The following is a 20,000-nucleotide window of genomic DNA, read 5'->3' as shown; positions in this document are numbered from 1 at the left end:
AGTGGAATCGACGCCATAAAGTGTCCTGGTAACTTTTTCTACATCGAGTGATTCATATCCTTTTCCATTCTTTCTGCCTGGAATCTCAAGAACATAATCCAGTCTGTACTCCTGTTTTTTCCATCTGACACAACTTAACCTGGTTATTCTTTAAAACCGTAATATTTTCACTTAACCGATCTGTGATCAAGTCTCTCTCTTCCTGCGTACTATCGTATAATCTATAAACAATCTATTTCCCCACTGGTTATTTATGACCTCTTCTAACTTAGTCATTCTTTTGCAATAAGAACTGATTATTATTTCCCTCTAAACAAGACGTTTCAGTCGTATCTGCTATATCCTCTGGATCAGAAAGTCTACGATCTCCAAGTCTTCTTTTACATCAGAAATTGTACCTTTTCTTGAGCCTTTTCCTAAATTGCCATTTAAGCTCTGGTCTGGTTGTTCTTTTCAAACAATTCAACACCGCAAAATCTGTCAATGTCCAACCATCATAATTGTTGACTCATTTTAGTTTTGTTAGAAAACTATTTGAGCTTTGTCTGTTGATTCTTTGTCTGTCCGCCTCAAGACTTTACTGAGGCTTTTAATGGATGTTGATCATCCACCCTCCAATCATCAAATATACCAATTTGTATAGTTTTATTGCTTTTTAAGGATAAAGTTAGCCATGATCGTTTATCAAATGCCACCAGTTCTTGCCTTTGGCATTCTCTATATTCAATTCAGCTCCACACAAGACTCAATTACCATGTTTCTTGCCATCGATTGAAAGAACGAGTTTCTTAATTATTCATACGCTACACACACACACACACACACATATATATATATATATATATATATATATATATATATATATATATATATATATATATATATATATATATATATATATATATATATATATATATATATATATATATATATATATATTATATATATATATATATATACTTATATATTATATGTATACATATATATATATATATATATATATATATATATATATATATATATATATATATATATATATATATATACATATATATATATGTATATATAATATGTACATATTATACATACATACATAGAATGAATAATCAGACACTTATAAAAATCATGTACTGTTGAGCAATGAATGAAAATTCAAACGATAAAATCCAAAAGCCTTACCCAAGAGGGGCAAAAGTATGAAGCCAAAATTTACAACTTCCTCTCTCTCTCTCTCTCTCTCTCTCTCTCTCTCTCTCTCTCTCTCTCTCTCTCTCTCTCTCTCTCTCTCTATTCAAGACCCCAGGACAAGACGGATACGAGCAAAACAAGACGCAAGACTGGGGAGGGAGAGAAATATCGCCCCGAGAATCTTTCGCCATTTACGTTTTCAAACATACGACCTCGTTTGACCCCCAAATTATGGCAGTACGTCAGATTGGCTGTTGTATGGGCGAGCGGTGGGGGGGACCCCTGGATGAGACCCTGAAGGGGGGTGGGATGGGGGGGAGAACTAGGGGTTGGATGGGGGAGAAATGGGAAGGGGAGAGAGCTTCCATTGATGCGTATCAGTAATCTGAGCTCCACAATGTTTATGTATATATATAATATATGATATATATACTGTATATATATCTTTGTTCCAGAGAGTGGGCATGGGGCTAGCAGTCTCATCTGTGGACACTTGGTGAGAAAAAGTGAGCTGTGAAAATCCACATTAAAAAGCACGGAGCTTTAGTATAAAGATATATCCATAAAAAAATGAACTTAAAAGATTAAACTTCACAACTTGAAAAAAATTCTTTGTTTCCGATAGTGTAGGACTTACGGGAACTCTCTCTCTCTCTCTCTCTCTCTCTCTGGAGAATGAGCCGGAAAAAGTGAACTTTGCAAAAAGAAGCAGAGAGAGAGAGAGAGAGAGAGAGAGAGAGAGAGAGAGAGAGAGAGAGAGAGAGAGAGTTTATGGAAGACACATGAGAGGGAGTTTAAGGAAGACATGTGAGAAAGAGTGATTTTAAGAAAATATGAGAGAGAGAGAGAGAGAGAGAGAGAGAGAGAGAGAGAGAGAGAGAGAGAGAGAGAGAGAGAGCAAGGAAAACATGAAAGAGAGAGAGAGAGAGCAAGGAAAACATGAAAGAGAGAGAGAGAGAGTTTAAGGAAAACATGAGAGAGATAGAGAGAGAAAGAGAGAGAGAGAGAGAGGGAGGGAAAGTTTAATGAGAACATGAGAGAGAGAGAGAGAGAGAGAGAGAGAGAGAGAGAGAGAGAGAGAGAGAGAGAGTTAAGAAAGATATATGAGAGGAAGAGAGAATTTAAGGAGAGAAGAGAGAGAGAGAGAGAGAGAGAGAGAGACAGAGAGAGGAAAACACAAAAAAGAGAGACCGAGAGAGGACGAAATGCATGTGTCTTGAGAGAGGAGTGAGACGGAGAGAGTTTAAGAAAGACAAATGAGAGAGAGAGAGAGAGAGAGAGAGAGAGAGAGAGGAAAAACTAACTCTTTTCTGGGTAATTGCCAGCGATTAGAAAGAATGGTCTTCATCTCTTCCCTAATGAGTTGCTGTTTCTAGTGGCCCCAGAGATTGATTTTGGAAGCGTCTGAGGCGCGAACTGAAACGTTGTTGTTGTTGTTTAACCCCCCTCCCCACCTTCCCCCCTTTCATTGAGTTATAACAACCGATGGGTTGTGATTGGATAAAAAGGTCGTGGACAGACCTTTATGCCGAAGGAAAGGGCAATCTGTAGGAGGAAAAATGGGGCAAGAAAAATGGGGCAAAGAGAGTTGTTAAAATATCTTCCCCTCCCTTTCATTGAGTTATAACAACCGATGGGTTGTGATTGGGAAAAGGTTGGGCAGACCTTTACATCCGAAGGAAAGGGCAAATGAGGAAAAAATGGGGCAAGAAAAGGTATAATACCCAAAGAGAGTTGTTATAATATCTTCCCCCTCCCTTTCATTGAGTTATAACAACTGATGGGTTGTGAATGGGAAAAAAGTCGTGGACAGACCTTTATGCCGAAGGTAGAGGCCGAAGGAAAGGGCAACCCGTAGGAAAAAGCTGAGATGAAAAAGTTCATAATACTCAGAGTTGTTAAAGAATGCAACGTTTCAGATTATATTTCTGCATGTAAATGCCGATGGGAGTGGCAACCCTATACCCTTAAGGGGCTCTGCTACTGATGAGGAAAAGAGGCCTGTTGTGGACATCTGGACTCGGGCCGACTTACCATGAAGAGCGTGAAAAAATTAGATAAAAATCCCTTAACCTTTTAAAAGCAATAGCCAATGTTCTCAAACCTAGGTGTGACCAATGCCTCTGTACATTTCCTTTCCTTAGTCCTTAGTCCTGGGTATTAATTGCTTGTTTATTGGTTTCTTACTAATTTATTTAGTTATTATTTCATTCGGATTTGTCCAGTTTTTTTTTATATATATATAATTTATATATTTATATATATATATATATATATATATTATATATATATATATATATATATATATATATATATATATATATATATATATATATATATATATATATATATATATATAATATATATATATATATATACATATATATATATATATATATATATATATATATATATATATATATATATGTATAAATAAATATATATATATGTATATATACACATAAATACACTGTATATGATAATATACGCACATAATATTTCTTCCTTTTTCTGAATAATAATAATAATTTTAGAAACGTCCCTGAATCGACCTCATCTATAGTATCCCCTTAAGGGATACTGGAATGTTGGGTTAATGGGGGATACTGAAGAAGAAGGAAGAGAGAGGGAGAGAGAGAGAGAGAGAGAGAGAGAGAGAGAGAGAGAGAGAGAGAGAGAGCCACGACCTTCAGGATTTTTGAGGAATACTTTTGATGCTAATTATTCTCAAGAATCTAATTTTCAAACTCTTCTCCGCCCGAGTGCCATTTTTGCCCTCGGATCTCGAGGCGGCCATTTTTTTTATGGGGGGGGGGTTTTTTTTGGAGGGTGGGGTGGGGATGGGAGGGGTATGGGGGTGCCCTCGACGAGATGTTCAACTCTCCGTTGTTGTAGGCACCTTTAGGAGCGATATTGAACAATCATTGTCAGTTTTGGCAGTTGATTGCTACTAAGTACAGTACACGGCATTCAATATATATATATATATATATATATATATATATATATATATATATATATATATATATATATATATATATATATATATATATATATATATAAAGTAAGATCACTATTCCCAAACGTTGAAGAAAAAATATAAGTAAAAAAGGACAAATCACAAGTGAAACAAAACCCTTCCTTGGCACACAGAGCAAATGCTCTAAGTTCGCGACCTCATTCCAAGCTCCTTCCGGAGAAAGAGAGCCAATTCTTTATCTTCGGGTCTTCCCCCCCACCCCACTTAAAGAACCACAATGTCTTTCGCCCGCGAGTTTCTCTGGAGCGGTCAAGTTGAATCCGGGAAAACAAAATAGCTGCCGGGAGTTATCTGATTGCATTACGGCGAGAAGAAGAAGAAGAAGAAGAAGAAGAAGAAGAAGAAGAAGAAGAAGAAGAAGAAGAAGAAGAAGAAGAAGAAGATGGAGAAGAAGAAGAAGAAGAAGATGGAGTAGAAATAAATAAAGGATACCTCAATGATATTCAGTCCTCTGGCGAGAATGTTATTTGGTCTCTGGTTTGTTCTGCTCCAGCCGGGTTTTCTGTACTCTTGGGTTTTTCAAGGGGACCTTTCTAGGTTCATGTGTCCATGTGGTTTTTTCTAGGTCCAGGTCTCCACATAGGTTTTTCTAGTTCCTTGTATTTACATAGGTTTTACTAGGTCTAGATGTACACATAGGTTTTACTAGGGTCATGTATCCACATAAGTTTTTAGGTCCATGTATCCACATAGGTCTTAGGTCCTTGTATTCTCATAGTATTTTTTTTAGGTCCATGTATCCACATAGGTTTCAAGTCCTTGTATTCTCATAGGTTTTTTTTAGGTCCATGTATCCATATAGATTTTAGGTCCTTGTATTCTCAGTTTTTTTAAGGTCCATGTATCCACATAGGTTTTAGGTCCTTGTATTCTCATAGTTTTTTTTTAGGTCCATGTATCCACATAGGTTTTAGGTCCTGGTATTCCCATAGGTTTTTTAGGTCCATGTATCCACATAGGTGTTAGGTCCTCGTATTCTCATAGTTTTTTTTTAGGTCCATGTATCCACTTAGGTTTCAAGTCCTTGTATTCCCATAGGTTTTTTTTAAGTCCATGCATCCACATAGGTTTTAGGTCCTTGTATTCCCATAGGTTTTTTTTAGGTCCATGTATCCACATAGGTGTTAGGTCCTCGTATTCTCATAGTTTTTTTTTAGGTCCATGCATCCACATAGGTTTTAGGTCCTTGTATTCTCATAGTTTTTTTTTAGGTCCATGCATCCACATAGGTTTTAGGTCCTTGTATTCCCATAGGTTTTTTTTAGGTCCATGTATACACATAGGTGTTAGGTCCTTGTATTCTCATAGTTTTTTTTTAGGTCCATGTATCCATATAGGTTTTAGGTCCTTGTATTCTCATAGTTTTTTTTTTAGGTCCATGTATCCACATAGGTTTTAGGTCCTTGTATTCTCATAGGTTTTTTTTAGGTCCATGTATCTATATAGGTTTTAGGTCCTTGTATTCTCATAGTTTTTTTAGGTCCATGTATCCACATAGGTTTTAGGTCCTTGTATTCTCATAGGTTTTTTTAGGTCTATGTATCCGCATTGTTGTTACTTGGTCTATATATGGGCATAGTTTTATCTTGGTCCATTATCCACACAGGGTTTTATAGGTCCATATATCCACATAGCTTTTACTAGGTGCCAGTATTCACATCGGTTTGTCTAGATCCCTGGTTCCACTATATTTTTCTTCCAGTCAACGGTTCCACGATTCGTAGTTTTTTTGGTTCCGTTGATCCACTTGGATTTTTTTAGGTCCCTGGTTCCAATCTTTTTAGGTCCACAGATACCCACAATGATTTTTCTAGGTCCCTGGTTCCACTCTGCTTCCATTGGTCTGTGGTTCCACTTCGCTTTTTAAAAGTCAATGGATCCACATAGTTGAGTTCTAGTTCCATGGTTCCACATTGCTCTCACTAGGTTATATACTCTCCATCACGTGTCAATGTTCTAACTTCTAGTTCCAGGTATACACATCTTTTTCTAGGTCCATGTAAGTCACCCACAGCCTCCTCTTCCACTTAGTAGCAAAGGTGTGGAACAGGAAAATGAGTGGAGTGTCTAATACAGATGTTTGTTGATGGCACAACACTGAATGTGCAGTGCAGAGAAGCTGCAGAAAGTAGTGAAAGGGTTTTGTGTGTATTTGCAGGAGGAGAAGATGAACCTAGTGATTTATAGTGATGGTGGTGGAGGAATAAAAGTGATTGATTCTTGCAGGTATTTGTGAGTATTGCCAGAGTAATAGGTAATGGCACAATAAAGAGTAGAGCTGAGGGTTATAAACAAAATATTAGGAATGGAAAGTAAGTCTGTTTGGAAACTTATGTTGGATTATATGAAGGCATTACTGGACCAACTCTCTTTATTTTTTCTGTTACTTCTTTCTAATGAACACCAGGTTCTGTGGAAGCTTGAATTTCAAGTCATTGACCCCTTTGGTGGGCTTGTGCCATATGATTAGGGTTCGTGATCTGAATACCAACAGTGTCTTGTTGCCACACTTGCATATGCCATGTAAATACTCTTGTCACTTAAACAGTTGTCCACATTCTCCAGTGATCAGGAATACAGGAGGTTTAGTATTCGAAATATACACTTGCAACTTGTATATAGTGTATTTATGGGTCCTTTTAACATCATTACAATAAAAACACACACATTTATATATATAGATTACAGAAGAAGAAATTTATATATATATATATATATATATATATATATATATATATATATATATATATATATATATATATATATATATATATATATATATATATATATATATAAATATAATATATAGGAAAAAAAGAGAAACAATGGAGTGCTGCGAGGAGTTTTCGACTGTCGTCCTTTACTGAGTCTGCTAAGTAAAGGACGACAGTCGAAAGGCCTCGCAGCACTCCCTTGTTTCTCTTTCCTTCGTGGATTTTGTCTTTATATATTCATCACGTTCCATATTTTCATGATTCAGTTATACATATATATTTATATGTATTTATATTGATGTATATTGTTGTTGTTTAGATTAATTAGAGAAGATTATTGGGATCGCATATGTTTATACAGTGTAATTCAGAGGATATCCTACAATTCTGCAAAGAGCAGCTGTTTGCAAATTTTGGTCTTCTAGAGACACCCCTTTAGTGAATCATTTCCCCGAGGATGGGTTGAATCTCCAGGGAAACTGGACGTAGTAGCTCAGTCAAGTGCTGCCACAACGTTAGCTGCGTTCGTATACTTTCAGAAAGGGCTCATCAGCAACATGTCGACCCAGCCACTACATAGAGTTTATCACTCTCTTCATTGGTTGCTTGGGTATGAGAGCCCTTTCTTTTCAAAATTGCTTTTGCTCCATCTGACTAGCATTCTTATTGCTTTCCTTACTTCCTTCCCTCAAAACAGTGCCTGTTACACACACAGACACATACACATAGACACACACTTCTCACCAGCCTTTCGTCTTTCGTTTGTCTTTCGTTCTCTCCACACGACCAAACCATCCTACACACTTTCCAATAACCTTTCATTCTCCATTCTCTCCATGTGATCAGACCATCCCACACACTCCACCAACCTTCTATTCTCCATTCTCTCCATATGATCAAACCATCCCACACTCTTTCCACCAACCTTCCATTCTCCATTCTCTCCATATGATCAAACCATCCCACACACTTTCCACCAACCTTCCATTCTCCATTCTCTCCATATGATCAAACCATCCCACACACTTTCCACCAACCTTCCATTCTCCATTCTCTCCATATGATCAAACCATCCCACACACTTTCCACCAACCTTCCATTCTCCATTCTCTCCATATGATCAAACCATCACACTTTCCACCAACCTTCCATTCTCCATTCTCTCCATATGATCAAACCATCCCACACACTTTCCACCAACCTTCCATTCTCTCCATATGATCAAACCATCCCATAACACACCCGCCTTAACACCTGTGTTACATTTTCATCCCATCCTTTGTAATACCTCTGTTTTGTCTCACTTTCCCAAAGAGGAAAAACAGTTTGCTTTACACAAGCAAGATAAACAGACAACTTTGACACACATTTACCCCAAAGCGAGTCACTCCCCTGCCATCTGTGTTTTGAAATAATCAACACACAATCACATGTGGAACAGCAATAAATTTCTGACTCACATCAGGATCGAACCCAGGTCTTTCAATTGAAAGACGAGACTGCTGCCAACCAAGCCACTCAATTCATAAAAGATATTGGAACATGAGTACCGCTGTACCTAAGGCTTTACCTGGGCTGGTTAACTGGGTGAATATGATAGAAATAATCAACACACAACCACGTGTGGAACAGAAATCAATTTCTGACTCACATCAGGATCGAGCCCAGTCGGGAAGTTGGGGAAAACACACTGGTATGCAAGCAGTTAGAGCCTGCCCAGAGGGAATTCAGTGGACACCTCGTATTGTCAAAGGCTGGTGTCATTTTTCATGAACTAGGGTCCCTATAGAATGTGCTTGGCCAGGCTTCTGGGAATTTTGCAGGGACTTCTACACGGGGGCAGTTTTGAGGTGACCTACAAAGCAAATTTTTTGCCAATTTTGCAGCTATAAAAAATGATGGGCATCGTCGTTTTCTATTAAATTACGATGTGTAATCATGACAGTTTGTACTGGTATGATATACTAAATGAAAGTTTGAAGAATGAGCTTTCGAGCGATATCCATCACATTACATATCACCAATTATGGTACTTGCGAAAGACCACATTAACTGGTAGTTATAACTGAAGATTCGCAAATTTAATCACGCAATATTATTTCTGTATTTTATTTTATTGTACTGAGAATTTACTAGTGCATCATACTACATAATTTGTACATCTTTTGAAAGGGCATTTTCTGAGCATTGATTTGATATATAAGACTTTATTCTTCTCTCAATAACATGAGAATGAATATATACACACTGTGTCATATGGCAATAAGAGATTTGTGTGTTTCCAGCATAGATTTTTATACACATTTACCACAAAAGAAAATGAACGAAAAGTTATTGATAAAAGTTAGTAAAAACTGCTAAAATGCATTTCCTTGCAGATTTGATTTTTGATATATGAGACTTTATTCTGCTCTCAATAACAGGATAATGAAAATGAAATATACACATACTGTGTCAAATTACATTAAAGAGATCTTTGTATTTCCAGCATTGATTTTTATAGAAATTTTAATATTTTGCTTCAGCAAACCACAAAAACAAACGAAAAGTTATTGATAAAATTAGTAAAAACTACTAAAATGCATTTCCTTGCAGATTTCTTACGGATTTTCGAGATATGAAAAAAGTCATTGCTGTTCTAATATTAGATTTTTGCATCAGAATCAATGATTGTCATCAGCGTGCATGGAGTTAGTGCTTTCCATTGACAGTGACAAGTAACAAAACAAGGAACATTATTCTTGCTGCAGACACAATTCCCGGCACAGTTTTTTTCACATGCACCTCACACTAGTTTCCAGATTAGCTGAGAGTACTTTTTCAGACATGTAAACTGGAGTCAGTATTGCAGAGTTATTTTTGCAAAGACCAGCCTTATGATGTGAGTCGCCAACAACTTTTGGCTTAGCTATGTGTGATCGCTGCAACAGCAGAACGTTTGATACGTTGTAGAAGAGCATATTCTGTTGGTGGAGGACTGAGTAGTAGATTTTTGCATCCGCAGTTCAACCAATGATTGTTCAGTGCCACTTGATGCATGGACAACTTTTTGCCAGGTCTCTGCCAAAGCCTTCCACAACTTTTTCAGCTCACTGGCAATCTACGACTGCATATCCTCAGCAGATGATTTCAGAGGATTAAGAGGTCTCTGCCCCAGACACTTCCACAACTTTTTGCCAGGTCTCTGCCCCAGACACTTCCACAACTTTTTGCCAGGTCTCTGCCCCAGACAGTTCCACAACTTTTTGCCAGGTCTCTGCCCCAGACACTTCCACAACTTTTTGCCAGGTCTCTGCCCCAGACACTTCCACAACTTTTTGCCAGGTCTCTGCCCCAGACACTTCCACAACTTTTTGCCAGGTCTCTGCCCCAGACACTTCCACAACTTTTTGTCAGGTCTCTGCCCCAGACACTTCCACAACTTTTTGCCAGGTCTCTGCCCCAGACACTTCCACAACTTTTTGCCAAGTCCGTAGAAGAATGATGTGTCATCTTTCCCGGAAAATGCATGAAAGAATGGCAACAGAGTGCATTTGTCCTTCCCTAGTGATCTGACAATATCATTGATAGGAATAAATGTCTTAGGATCTGGTCAAGGAAGTTGATATTGCACAGCAGTAGATTGCCAGAATGACAACCTCTTTGTCAACACTCGGCTCAAGATCTCCAACAATATTGCCATTATTGCTAGAAGTAATGCACCTATAAGAAGCCTACTGAAGGTGTGTTCTCTGCATGGAACTAAAGGCTCAGCTAAAAATGTAATGATGGATATTTCGTTCTCATTGGCATGGTATTAAGACCAGAATAAGTGGGGGGAGATCAAGGGATTGGAACTGTGGTTTTTCAGCTTTCTTGCAATATCTTCTGCTCTTTTACACTTCTGTTTTCAGGCAGAATAAAATGTTAAATATCAAATGCCCTTTCAATAGATATACAAATTCTGCAGCAGGTTGCACTAGTAAATGCTCAGTACAGTAAAATAAAACATAGACACAATATTGCGTGATTAAATTTGCGAATCTTCAGTTATATCTACCAGTTAATGTGGTCTTTTGCATTTTTTATAGCACCAAAATTAGCAAAAAATTGCTTGTTGGTCACCTCAAAACTGCCCCCTTGTAGAAGTCCCTGCAAAATTCCCAGAAGCCGGGCCAAGCAAATTCTATAGGGACCCTAGTTCATGAAAAATGACACCACCCTTTGACAGCACGAGGTGTCCATTGAACCCCCAAAATGGGACCTTGTCTCCCCGGCTATCAGGTTCCAACTTCTTTTATGCCTTGTGTGGCTTGGTTGGCAGTGGTCTGGTCTTTCATTTGGAAGACCTTGTCTGATCCTGATGTGAGTCAGAAATTTATATTTAAAATTTATATTAATATATATATATATATATATATATATATATATATATATATATATATATATATATATATATATATATATATATATATATATACATACACACACACACACACACGCACACACACACACAGGCACTCAAAGAGGACGAGCCATTAACCGTCTTCCCTCAGTTTAACTCTCCTCCAGGATTGTAGGAAGACCCAAACGCCACGGTGTTTGTTTCATCATTTAAGGCCACTAAAGTTTCCTTTGCAAGTTAAGAGTCTACGAGGAGGCTCGAGACTAAAGTCTCTCTCTCTCTCTCTCTCTCTCTCTCTCTCTCTCTCTCTCTCTCTCTCTCTCCCCACTTCAGCTAAGTATCTGCCTCTCAATCCCACCCCACCCCACCCCCTGGACACAGATATGCACTCCCTCCCACCCCCCACAAGGCTCGGTATTATAATGAGGAATAAGGCGAGTCGTATAAACTAAGGAGCTGAACAGATGACAAATGTTTCCTTTTGGCTTCAGGATGAAGTTTTGGAAAGGTTTTATATTTAATTTCAAAACTTCATCTTTTTCTAACTTCTTCGAGCCGATAGCTAGTCGATTAATAGGCGGGAGAAGTTTGCAGGTGATGGGATGGAAAGTGTTTGCTGATCTTGGTTTTGGGACGGTGGTGTTAGAACGAAAGGGTCTGGTAAATGGAAGAGATGGGTGGAGGTGAGTGGTGCTGTGTGTGTGTGTGTGAAAGGGGTAACCATACTGCTTTTGTTGTTGTAAAAGTGTTACTTTCTATATGTACATAATAATATATGTGTATATATATATATATTATATATTTTATATGTATGTATATTCAGTATATATATATATATATATATATATATATATATATATATATATATATATATATATATATATATATATATATATATATATATATATATATATATATATATATCCTTAAATGGTGAATTGTCGATGAACTCCTATGCAAAAAGACTTCCACATTACTAGCCACTTCCTGACCAACTGCATACTCTTCGAAAGCCTATACTCCCCCAGTTTTCCCACATGACCAAACCATCTGGACACGTATGCTAACTCACTCTACCATTTCCAAGTCTCCACTTTTCTCTCAATTTCAGTTCTCCATGTGTCAGAAGTAGAGCGTAAAAAATGAATTTCTACACATTATACAACCTGATTCCCATAGTGGAGAATTAGTTCATCCGTCCTCGCATAAAACTGACTTACTCTAGGCCATGGTGACTTTTCACATTTTTTTTTTTTTTTTTTTAGGAATTTCTCTGTCCCTCTTTCAGTATTCTTTGCTGTTAGAGGATCTCTCTCTCTCTCTCTCTCTCTCTCTTCTCTCTTTTCTTTTTTTCTCTCTCTATCCTCTCTCTCTATAAATATATATATATATATATATATATATATATACATAATATAAATATAAGTATATATATATATATATATTATATATATACATATATAGAATTTTATATATATATATATATATATATATATATATATATATATGTATATGCATGTATTATATGTACATGTATATTACATATGTATGCATGTCTACACAGACACAACTACATACATCTCCATTCTCCACCACACTGCAGCTACGACCGTTCGGGTTACTACATTGATACGAAATCCGATAAGCATTGGTGGGGAAAAATGAGAAACGTAAGTGGAGGATGCTGTGTTCGGGGAGATCGTCTCTGCGATAAACAGGGAGGCTGATGATGACGTAAATATGGCCGTGAGAATCCAGGGAGAGAGAGAGAGAGAGAGAGAGAGAGAGAGAGAGAGAGAGAGAGAGAGAGAGAGAGAGAGAGAGAGAGAGAGATTTGTGTAGTATGGAGATGGTTCTTGGGAGGGAAGGGTGATGAATTTTCACAAGGGATGGTAAGGAAATATTATGAATGTGCTTAAGCTATAGAGAGAGAGAGAGAGAGAGAGAGAGAGAGAGAGAGAGAGAGAGAGAGGTGGATTTATGAGGTAGATAGTTGCAGTGAGGAAAAGATCAATCAAAATTAACAAGGATAATGGTGGAATGTGTGTGTGTGTGTGTGTGTGAGAGAGAGAGAGAGAGAGAGAGAGAGAGAGAGAGAGAGAGAGAGAGAGAGAGAGAGAGACAATTTGCATATAGAGAGACAGTTGTAGTGAGGAAAGCATGAATTACTTTTAACAGGAATAAAAGAGTGTGAATTGGCCTATACTAGAAGAGAGAGAGAGAGAGAGAGAGAGAGAGAGAGAGAGAGAGAGAGAGAGAGAGAGTTTGCGTTGGAGAAAGGATGAATGAATGTGTGAGAGAGAGAGAGAGAGAGAGAGAGAGAGAGACTTAACTAGGCAAAGGCTGTGAGGAGGATTAATGAATGAATTCGTACACTAGGTGAAACGAGAGATAGTGTGAGAGTATGCGAGTATGAATTTGCCTACACGAGAGAGAGAGAGAGAGAGAGAGAGAGAGAGAGAGAGAGAGAGAGAGAGCTGCGCGGCTGGCCTTGCTCTGTGGACTCCGCAGCGGAGGAGGAGGAGGGAAGAGAGTTACGGACCACAGCCAGTTGCCCCTCGCAGTCTGCACTCACCGCCCGACCTGAAGGCACTACCAGCGACCAGATCTCGCGGTGACCTCTCTTATGTCACCTGACCTCCTCCTGCTCCTCCTCCTCCTCCTCCTGCTCCTGCTGCCGATCCGCCGCCACCACCAACACCACCACCACCACCAACACCACCGCCACCACCGCCGCGAACCGCTGCTGCTGCCTCCGCCGAAGACGACGACGCCGCCTTCTGCAGGAGGAGCTGCCGTTGTAGCCATCGCCGCCGCTGGGGCTGGTCTTGTCTCCCCGCAGCAACCGCTGCTGTTCCTACGTCAGCAGCACCCGTAGAGCAGAGAGAGAGAGAGAGAGAGAGAGAGAGAGAGAGAGAGAGTTAGATAGAGTAAGAGAGAGAGAGAGAGAGAGAGAGAGAGAGAGGAGACAGAAAGACGGGAAAGACGTGTAGTCGGCAGCGACACTGACTGTCAGCCGAGTCGTGGCTGACGTGAGCCCCTCTCCTCCTGAGAGAGAGAGAGAGAGAGAGAGAGAGGGAGGAAGAGAAGAGAGGGAGAGAGAGAGAGATAGATAGAGTGAGTGAGAGAGTGAATCAGTTAGTGTGTATGTGTGTGTGTGAGAGAGAGAGAGAGAGAGAGAGATAGGGAGAATGAGTGAGAGAAAGAAGATAGTGTACATTAACTCAGCCTGACCTTGCGAATTGTGCCGTGCCTGGTTCCTGACAAGGTTCCAGAGAGATATATAAAAAATATAAATAAAATATTACTGCTCATAGAACCAAGTCCCGTTGCCGGCGGCGCCCCCGCCCCCCCCGTCAGAGGGACGAGTGAGCGATCCCTTCTCTCTCTGTCTCTCCGCAGAAGTCCAAAACACACGTCCGTGTCGTTTGTGCCGTTGTTGTTTCCGCTGTACTGTTTGTGTCCCGCCGTCACCCGTCGAGTGCGATTATCATGTGATCTCCTCGCAGTGTCAAAAACACCGCCTTCCGCTGATCACGAAACACTGACCCGACCTGACCCTTTTTCTCGCCCTCCCCCCCAACCAAATTCCCTTCTGCCGCGGCTCTACAGCTGCTGCTGCTGCTGTTACCCAGGCCGACCCAGACCCGACCGACCTCCTGAGGGGCCGTCTGTGTCGAGAGAGAGTGTGTGTGTGTCTGTGCGTGTGGGTCCCGTCACATCTCTTGGGCCCTCCCCGACGTGAGACCGCCACGTCCCGGAGAAACTCCTCTCCCAGGGAACCGCCGAACGTCCTCGGCTGAGCTTGCTGTTTCCTTCTTCTATTTTTGGCAGGAATGTCTTGAGATCCCGTCCCAATGAGTTACGGGTAAGTAGCATCCTCTTGTTCCTTATTGTTGTTGTTCCTTATTGTCCCTGTCCGTGTTCCGTTGGCGTTCTACCGCCTCCCGAAAGCTCGGGAACGCCGCTGTCTGTTGTAAGTTAAGCCCGAGGTGTTTTGGGCCGAGTTGTCAGCGGGAGAACGCGTAAATAAACATATGTGAAGATTCAGGGTCCCAGTTTGGCTGTTACACTCTCCCGGGTTTGTCTCGTACCAGTACGCGTTCTGTTTATTTACCCAAAGCATGTTACTCCCTTTCCCCTCCCCCCCCCCCCCCTTTGTCGGTTCCCTTTCAGTTGTCAGAAATTATGCCGTCGGAGGAGTTGCCCTCTGGAGTTCAACTGACAAATATTATAATAAAACTGTTAAAGGCTTGCAAAATCCTCTCTCTGTTACAAATCTGGGACTAAAAATACTATGTTTGGATTTGCGATGTATATAGTAAATAATTCTCTCTCTCTCTCTCTCTCTCTCTCTCTCTCTCTCTCTCTCTTATCTATTTTATCCCCTTTTTAACCATCCACCCCGATGGGCGGTAGATAAATCCCGATTGCTCAACGCCCTCGTGAGCGAGTTGTTTATAAAGATCGGGGGAGATACGACACGCTGCATCCTAAGATGGCCCGCCAGGAACAGCGTCGCGGCGGAGGAGGAGGAGGAGGAGGAGGAGGAGGAGGAAGGATGCTGGGGCGCCTGCTGCTGCTTCTGCTGTTCCTACTGCTGCCGTTCCTGCTACTGCTCCTGCTACCATTCTTCTGAAAGTCCTGAAAGTCATTCCTCTCGAGGGCTGTCCAGCGGCGTAATGACGATCCAGAATCTTTTGCAGCGTCAGGGTTTTTTACGTCCAAAGTTCCCTTTGGAGTGCCTGGGGAGGGTACAGCGGTCGTAATGACTTCCAGGAGTCTGTAATTGCCTTCCAGTGTACTCCAGTTTTGCTGCTGGAAGTCTGGGAGGATATCATTTATATTATTTTGGGTCTGGAAGCCTTTTTAGGTGTAATTGTTTCGCTCCTAAAAGGCCTCTTTTCTGTTCCCGTTATATGTCTAAAAGGCCTCTTCGATGTTCCCGTGGTATGTCTAGTAGGCCTCTTGGATGTTCCAGTTATGTGTCTAAAAGGCCTATTGGATGTCCCCGTTATGTGAATAAAACGCCTCTTGGATGTTCCCGTTACATATCTAAAAGGTCTTTTGGAATTTTACATTACATGTCTAAGAGGCCTCTTGGCTGTTCCCAATTTATATCTAAAAGGCCTCTTGGATGTCCCCGTTATGTGACTAAAAGGCCTCTTGGATGTCCCCGTTATATGACTAAAAGGCCTCTTGGATGTTCCCGTGGTATGTCTAATAGGCCTCTTGGATGTTCCCGTTACGTCTAAAAGGCCTCTTGGATGTTCCCATTGTATGTCTAAAAGGCCTCTTGTATGTTCCCGTTACATGTCTAAAAGGCTTCTTGGATGTTCCCGTTACATGTCTAAAAGGCTTATTGGATGTTCCCGCTACATGTCTAAAAGGCATCTTGGATGTTCCCGTTATGTGTCTAAAAGGCCTCTTGGATGTTCCCGTAGTATGTCTACTAGGCCTCTTGGATGTTCCCGTTACGTCTAAAAGGCCTCTTGGATGTTCCCATTTTATGTCTAAAAGGCCTCTTGTATGTTCCCGTTATATGACTAAAAGGCTTCTTGGATGTTCCAGCTACATGTCTAAAAGGGGTCTTGGATGATCCCGTTACATGTCTAAAAGGCTTCTTGGATGTTCCCGTTACATGTTTAAAGGACTTCTTGGCTGTTCCCGTTACATGTAAAGGGCGTCTTGGCTGTTCCCGTTACGTCTAAAGGGCCTTTTGGATGTTCCAGTTTTATGTCTAAAAGGCCTCTTGGATGCTTCTGTTATGTCTAAAAGACCTCTTGGATGTTCCCGTTACATGCCTAAAAGGCTTCTTGGATGTTCCCGTTTTATGTCTGAAGGTCTTTTGGATGTTTCCGTTACAAGTCTAAAAGGCCTCTTGGATGTTACCGATGCATGTCTAAAAGGACTCATGGGTATTTATAGTCTAACGTCAAAAACGTCTCTTCGGAATAATAGTTTCACGTCAAAAACGCCTCATGGGTATTAGTAGTTTGACGTCAAAAAGGCCTCATGGGTATTAGTACTTTCACGTCAAAAAGGCCTCATGGGTATTAGTAGTTTGACGTCAAAAATGCCTCATGGATATCAGTAGTTAAACGTCAAAAAGGCCTCATAGGTATACATAGTTTCACTTCAAAAATGCCTCGTGGGTATTAGTGGTTTGACGTCAAAAAGGCCTGATAGGTATACATAGTTTCACGTCAAAAATGCCTCGTGGGTATTAGTGGTTTCACGTCGAAAACGCCTCATGGATATTAGTAGTTTGACGTCAAAAAGGCCTCATTGATATTAGTAGTTTGACGTAAAAAAGGCCTCATGGGTATTAGTACTTTCACGTCAAAAGGGCCTCATGGGTATTAGTAGTTTGCGTTAAAAAGGCCTCTTGGATATTACAGGTAAACGTTTAAACGGCCTCGTAAGCATAATAGTCTCACCCCTCAAAGTCATCTTGATACTCTACTTCAAGGTCACAGAGTCCATCTGATTCTGAAAACTTCACGTTTGTAAAAGCCCCCAGAGTGCCAGAGATACAGGTTACGTCTCAAAGTCCTAGTCGTTATTATCAAGACCCGAAGTCCTTCATTCTAAAGTCACTGCGTGGTACGTCCCAAAGTCCTTCTTGGTATTCAGGGAAGTCTAAAGGACTTGTCGCTTCATAAAGCCCTTGGGTCTTTCAGGACTACATTCCAAGCCCTCATAGTTATTGGAGGTTTGCGTTCATGTTCAAAAGTCATCTTGGGTATGGTAGAATTATGCCCCCAAATCCTGCTCGTCGCAGAATTTTGCCTAAAAGATGCTCTATGCCATTGCTGAATTAATGCCCAAAAGGTGCTGTGGGTAATTCAGAATTATGCCCAAAAGATCCTCTGGGTAATCCAGAATTATGCCCAAAGGGTACTCTGGATAATTCAGAGTCATGTCTAAAACGTGCTTTTTACTATTACAGAATTATGCCCCAAAATGCCAAAAGGGCGCTCTTGACCTACGCAGAATTAAGCTCCAAAGCGCTCTCGGCTATTTTCGTAATTATGCTCCTAAGTACTCTTAGTTATTGCGTAATTATGACCAGGAGTTCTCCTTGACACTGTTAGAATTATGCCCAAAAGTCTTCTTGGAGAATTACACGAAAACAAACCTTCCTGGATATTATCATGATTATTTGCGAGTTTCCATAGAACCCACAGAAGATACTTAGGCATCGGCGAGGTTCCATTTGATATGATTGACGGCCACTGAAACTGGCGTCGCGGTATTTAAGTTATTGAAGCCGTTTTGAAATTAAATAGGAAACTAAAAGGAAAAATACAAGTGGTTTCATATGATACATATGAAAAATATATATAATCAAATCTATAAGTACAGACAACTATAGGCATTACTTAAGGTTCTTTGCAGCGTCGCCTCGGCCCCCTAGCTGCAGCCCCTTTCATTCCTTTTACTGTACCTCCATTCACATTCTTTCTTCCACCTTACTTTGCACCTCTTACTCTCAATTTTCCTTTCAGCGCTGAATGACCTCGAAGGCCCCAGCGCTTGACCTAAATTCTGTTCCCTGTATATGTACATTATTTAAATTTTGTTTAGGAGGCCCGCCTTCCTCATACAGATACATAACTGCTGTATATTACAGTCCTCCCCGAGAATCGTAGCCAGGGTAAAATGTCCATCTGTCACGCCCCCAGGAGAGGAACCTATGTCTTAGGTCCCTAAGACTGGGACATTCAACCAGCGGATGTCTCACGGTCAAGGGAACAGTACAGTCGTCGCAGAATGGATGGTTTTGACCTGACATCAAGAACAGATGGTTGACTCTTGAATGTCCAATCCTTAGCCTGCACAACTTCGTTTCTAGTCTCCTTGGCATACGACCCTAGGAGATGCTGATGACGATATACTGCGCATTTTTTTGGGTTTGTATGAATATTTTCCAAGAGGGACAGCCAAAGGTTTTTAATTTTTCGACCAACGAGAGAAAACACTTCCCTATATAGTTTAGAGTATCTCCTGGGCTCCGGAGAAGTGCCTGCTGAGTTCCTTTAGCCTCCACAAGTCCTGGAACGACACAGTGATATCCCAGAGTATTAGCTTCGTGTTAACATTTTTTTATGAGTATTACGTTCAAAAGTTTTCCGGGATTTTAAAGTTTTACGCTTAAAGGTTATCATGGCGGTTCGAGTTATGACGTTTGAGTCCCGAATATTACGAACTTTCCGTTTTGAAGTTAAAGGTGTTATGAAATTGATTCGTTTTAAAGTTTAAAGGTTTGATGAAATTGACGCCCCAAAGTCCTTTCGGCTATTTGAGTGCAAGTCCAAAAGTCCCTCTGGGTTTTAAAACGTAATATCAAAAGTCCCTCAGGGTATTACGACTTCACGTCTAAAAGTCGCTCGGAATATTCAAATTTCACGTCCCAAAGTCCCGCTGAATATTTTAAAGTTTTAACATTTCCGGTCCCACTGGGGATTTAAATGCCCCAAAATATTTCTGGAAATTTGAATTTTAAGATTCCCGAGTCTTGGGTATTTCAAGTCTAAAAGTCGTTCTCGATATTTCAAATCGAAAGTCTTTAAAGTCTTTTTTTTTCTTTAGGACGTTACAGATATTGTAATCACGGTTCCAAAATGGTAAGGGCATTGTAGCTATTCCCCTAAGGTCTTTCTAGGGCATG

The sequence above is a fragment of the Macrobrachium rosenbergii genome, chromosome 47, assembly GCF_040412425.1.
Source record: "Macrobrachium rosenbergii isolate ZJJX-2024 chromosome 47, ASM4041242v1, whole genome shotgun sequence".
Lineage (NCBI taxonomy): Eukaryota > Metazoa > Arthropoda > Malacostraca > Decapoda > Palaemonidae > Macrobrachium > Macrobrachium rosenbergii.
Note: the sequence above shows the minus strand (reverse complement) of the source record.